Source organism: Rousettus aegyptiacus, unplaced genomic scaffold, assembly GCF_014176215.1.
Source record: "Rousettus aegyptiacus isolate mRouAeg1 unplaced genomic scaffold, mRouAeg1.p scaffold_m13_p_2, whole genome shotgun sequence".
Taxonomy (NCBI): Eukaryota; Metazoa; Chordata; class Mammalia; order Chiroptera; family Pteropodidae; genus Rousettus; species Rousettus aegyptiacus.
The window spans coordinates 102,412,224-102,418,223 of record NW_023416295.1 but is presented as its reverse complement, the minus strand read 5'-3'; positions in this window follow the sequence as shown (position 1 = coordinate 102,418,223).

Genomic DNA, 6,000 nt, shown 5'->3' with positions numbered 1-6,000 from the left:
AATAAAGAAATAAAGCCTCTATCTAGAATATTTTCATTTGATTAACAAATATGTTAAAAAGTTTAGTTATAGGAGAACTTGAACCATTGGCCAACTGAAACTTGGAGTAAGAAGTAGAAGGGGAAAGTGTGTACACACTTCTAAGGCCTCATTCCCAAAGCAATGTAGCATCCAGCATCCAGCGTTGTGAGCACCCACAGGCAGATCTCCACATGCTCAACCTCTTTTTTGCTCCTCTTGCTCCTGAATCCAGATGAGTTCACCAGTGTGATCTCACTTGAGAGAGCATTCACATGAAAGGAAGTGTGGTGTAGGTGAGTCAAGGGCAGAGGGGAGACTCCCTCCTCTCAAGACAAGTTTCCAGGCAGAGAAAGGCAAAGAGCAAAAAAATTCCAAAACCAGTCTCCTCTTTAGATTGGTAAACCAATAACTTGGCTCCCTTTGGAAAATTAGCCTTGAGGCTCTGAAGCCAACTCTACAAACAGCTCAGCCACTCCCCCACAGCACTCATATTTTCATGCTGCAATAACAGCCACTCCTTGCTCCGGTTTGGGTCCAAAAACAATTCCTCCCTTCTCTTCTAATACCAGCCTCCCTGTAGTGAGCTCATGTCCTCCCTCTCTTTTCCTCTCCCTCTGACTCACAGCGCTCAAAGCTTTGAGAAATCAAAACCTGTTGGATCAGCTAGACTAGAATCATTAACTTTCAATGGGCCAGCCCTTCCGTGAAAGGGAATCTCATTTTCATTGTTAGCACTAAGGCTCTGAGTTACTTAACTTGGTCATGAAAAGCCCAGGACCAGATTCATTTTCTCACCAGCAAAAATAAACAATAGTATTAGGTCTTTAAAAGGAAAATATATATATGGTAAAACAAAATAACTCTACTATTTCTATATCTCAAAAGAAATGTCATTCATGTAGTTTTAAAACTAGATAATGAGGCTATCCCTTCTCCTTAATCCCCGTTTTTAAATGTAGTTTTTTGGCTAAGATGCAAAGTGTTTTAAGAAAGCAATTCAGAAAAGTAAGATTCATCGATGGAGGACTTAAACATGACTTGACTACATCATCTTAATACATGAAGCACTAAGCATAGCACCTAAATAACTTTTCCATAAATAGATATAGGATTTATCATAAAGTGGTTTGCCAATAGGGAAATAAAATTCAGAAATAAAGATTAGTCACCAAATATTTGGGGAATAAGGGAATCACTATTATCCAAATCAGAAAACAACTTGTTAGAGCTCACGTTTCTCAGAATTTTTTATAAATTTTAATCACCTTTGCAGGAAAAAAAAAAAAAAGATTTTTTTCCTTTAGTATCAGGAAAAATAAAAAATTTTATGGAGGGCCTGTCACCCCTGACTCTTAAAAGTATCCTTAAAATCAAGTTGATATTTTATTACCTGCCTCTTCCAGACCAGGCCAATGGACTCAAGTAATTCTTGATAAAGATCAAGGTCAAGCTCATTTTGCTTCCAACCAAGTGTTGTTTTTTTGAAGACTTGGTACGTACTACTTATGATGAATGTTCTTAGATTTGTGCAAGGAAGCAGAGGAAAAAAAATTTGTTGGAGAAAAATTAAATCCTGGGCCTGGATTTAAACCTACACTACTCAATAGGCAGTCTATAAAGCAAGGTATAATTAAATAAATTAAGCACAGCAATATTTTTCAGCATTATTATCTTGACTGGCCAGTGAGATTTGTGGATGGTTTTAAGTGGTTTGGCTGATTTTTTTTTTTTTTTCTAGAGAGTAGTTATCCATGCAGAGATGATTAGCTTTCAATTACATGTAATGAATACTCATTTGGATTTCTTTGCCTCCACCCCTTTCTCTCTTTGGGGAAAAAACATACTGAATCTCTCAGACAATTAACTCTCTATGAACTATCCCGGTACACTACCAAAAGAATGATGATTAGGAAACAAAATCATATGACTAGCCCTTTAGGTATTTTGTTGAGTTCTCAGGAAAATCATTCTCACTAGGTATGATGGATCTTTTTTATTGAAAATGCCCTGGCAACTGCCAGCCAAAGAAAGATCTGGGGAAAGTTTACAACATATCTTGAGCCCCTTAATAAAGATGCTGTAGAGACATCCTGTATCAGCCAGTTTTCTGAGTGCTGGGCTTTCTTGTATTATGAAACTAAAGGCCCTTCAATATTCTTTAACTCTTAAAAACACATCGGCATGGTTCTTTCTATGTTGGTTCATTTACGACAATGCTGCTTACAAAGAAGAAAAATAAGCAAAATAAAAATTAAAAATCAGAGAAGTAAATGAATTTAACTAAGATTGCATAGCTACTCAAGACAGAAATAAAAATTTTAACTCACGTCTCAAAATCCACTGGTTATTTTGCTATTTTGCCTCTCATGAGATAATGTGGATGAAATGCATATATAAGACTAAATGTTTTTTAGCCCCTCTGATATATTTCTTAATGATTAGTGACTTTCTATAGCCTGTACTCAGTGTTTTAGTTAACAACACAATGCAACCCTTTAAAGAACCCAAACAAACAAGTTTCCAGCTTGTCTTGGGTCATTCAGGTCTCAATTCTCCATATCGATCTAAAGCAGCAAAAGTCTGACAATTCTATTTGCTTTTAGAATGTGTTTTTGTATCTTGAGAACAAGTACTTCTCATGTTCCAGTAATTCACACCAACTCAAATGTTTTAAATGAAGCTAAGCTATAAAGGAAATCAAGAGGAAGTTAAAAAAAAAAAAAAAAACTTCCCATGATTGCTCCCTACTCATCTTTGCTCACTTGGTGCCACAAACAGCTGGCTGAACAAAAAGCACCATCCTAAATTTAGTATAAAATTTATTTTAAAGAGTCTTTCATATCTTATCACAATCTAGTTATATAACATGAGCTTTTAATTCTCTTTTCTAAAGTTTTACACTATTCGAAAATTAAATCAAAAAATTTTTTTTTTACTTAATGAAGCTAACAACTTGCATCCCCTCACCAAAGTGGCAAAAACAAGATAGGAAATGAATCTGACCACTATTTATATATAGCATCGCAACACAAGTTGTGTTTTCTAAGTTAGGTGAGAGGGGTACCATCTTGGTGAGCACTAAAAATGTCAGCTGCTTTCAAATTTCCCAGTAAAAGTTTTCTGTATGTGATTGTCTTTTGAAAAGAAAGAGAAAGATAGCACTTCAATCCCAAGAGAGTGTTAACTTAAGATATATGCATGTAACATTCTACGAGGTTATAAAAGTTAACATGGAAATAGTATAGAACAATAAAAAGGAGCAAACCACTGATATAACAATAACATGGAAAGATCTTGTTTTCCTAAGTGAGAGAAGCCATAGATGAAAGGGTATATATCACATGATTTTATGCATAAAACTCAAAACGGTGATTACCGTGTTGTGGAATCTGGAAGGAGTATTGACTGGGAAGGGACAGAAAGAAGCTTCTGGGTGCTGGAATTGTTCTATATTCAACTCAGTCGTAGTTATATGGATATATATGTCTGTGTATATATATATATATATGTGTGTGTATATATATATATATAGTCATTAAGCTGTGTGTTTACGATCTGCGTTTTTTAAGTTCTTATTCAATGTTATACATATACTTCAATTAAAAAAAATTTTTTTAAGTTTAGCCCAACTATATATCTGAAAGAAAGACTATAGAATTCATGCTTTGAACATTACTGACAATTCTGTTTTCTGTGGTACACAGACTTTTTTTTAATGGTACTTACTGATCCACAACTCCTTATTTAAGTTATGAAATCCAAAAAGCTATGAAAACCAACATTTCCAACTTACCTGAGCTGATGTGAAGCTATTTAAAACCTTTATTTTTTCCACATTCTACCTAGTGCAATTATTCATATGCCTCACTGTGGAAATGTCAATTAACTATAGGATTTTATCCATACCCCTCACCATGGTGTTACATGGTATAGAGTATATGTACCTTGTTACCTTTGTGAAATCCAAAAATGTCTCAAATTTCTAAACACTCTGGACCCAATGGTTTCAAATAAGATATTGTTAAGCTTTATTTATTTGATTATAAGAAAATATAGAACCATATCTTGGTTTTTACCTTTCACTTTTGGTCATGTCTCTTTTTGAAACCTTCAAAGACTCAAATAAATCATGAAAATCATACTGTTTACCAAGAACAGAAATCTCGCAAACAAACCACAAGAAATTTGCCACTGACTCTAGGAAAAAATTTGCTTTTTTGTGCTGGCCCTACTTTGCACCATAACTTCTGAACTGCTTTCATATTTCTTCTCTATATTCCTTTATTTGTTCCCCCAAGGAGAATAACTCATTGTCTGTATTCTGCTCAAATATATTCCGGAAGCACTGTATTTGCCTCATGCTTCTGTATCAGTTTCAAGACCACCATAAATCAACAGTCTGTGGACGAAGGTGCTCAGACCAAAATTCTGCCTTTGAAAAACACATAGCATCACTCTCTTCTAACAGCTGCAGCCTTTTATTAATGGCTCAGGAGTCTTTCACACCTCCTTTTAAATCCAGAGCATTTGATGTAATAAAAAAAAAAAAAGGTGGGGAGCAGTTTATAGGCAGGAAATATTAAAATATTTAATTGCTTTTTTTTCTTGGCACAAATCAGACAGCCTCAAGCCTTCTGTAACACATGAAAAAGGACACCTGCCCGTGCTTGAATGGACATGAAACAAGGGATTGCTAAATTGAATACATCTGTGACCAAACTGCCTTTAAACCCACATTGAGCTCATTGTTTTATTAGTTCTAACCATTTCCCTCTGACTATTTTTCATTTTCTTCTTCCTTCTCTTCATCTAATTACAACAAAATGCAGAAGAGAGCAAATTGATATCATACCCAAGATGGTTCCCTAACCTATCTCAAACAAAAACAGTGCACAGATTGAACCTGAAGTTTTTTCCCATTGTACATCCTTATAGTTTATAATCTACCCTGTCAAACCTTTCTCAGAGAAAATGAGATTTAAATGTTAGAGTACCATTAGTACTAATGGGATCACTAAATTTTTTTGATGAGTTTTCGAGGTAGAATAAGGAAGGCAGCCTGAGGTCAAGTTCCGGCTCTGAAATTTGCTAGTTGAGTGACTTTGGACAAGTTACCTAGCTTCTCTGAGCTTCAGTTCCCTCATTTATAAAATGGGGTTAGTGAATCGTGCCTCTCACCTGAGGGGATCATGAGCATTAAATGAGATATCAATCATTAAGTGTTCAGTAAAATGTTTAATGGTAGCTCTGCTTTTATTACAATTCAGTCTAAAAAGAATTATTCCTAAAGCAGAAGAAGATATGGCTAAAACTTTTCCATGGACAACTGACAGTAGTACAAGAGTGTCTTGCTGAAATTTGTATTGGTTTTCTCTTGCCACATAACAAAATTCCACAAACTTAACTGCTTAAACAATACCCGTTTATTATCTCACAATTATGCAGACAGAAGTCCAGCAAAGCATGGTGGGGTTCTCTTCTCCAGATATCGCAAGGCTGAAATCAAGGTGTGGCCTGGGGTTGAGTTCTTGTCTAAAAATTCTAAAGAATAATCTGCTTCCGTGCTCACATGGTTGTTAGCTAAATCCATTTCCTGTAGTCGTACTGAGAAGCCGTTTCCTTGCTGGCTCTCAGCAAAAGGTTTCTCTTAGCTTTTAGAGGTCATTCTCAGTTCCTTCCCTTGAAAATCCTCTATCTTCAAAGTCAACAACAGAGATTTCCTTCACATTGAATCCCTGTAATGCTTCGATTCTCTCTGAATTCTGCAACCAGAGAAAATTCTGCTCTTAAAGAGGTCATGTGATTTAATTAGTCCAACCCAGATAGTCTTTCTATTTCAAATTAAACTAATAAATAACCTTAATTTTATCTTCAAAAATCCCTTTTACCATGCAACATAACATAACCATGAAGTAACACCAGAAGCAGAAATCATGAGGCCGTCTTAGAATTCTGACTACCATAAAAATTTTATGGTGG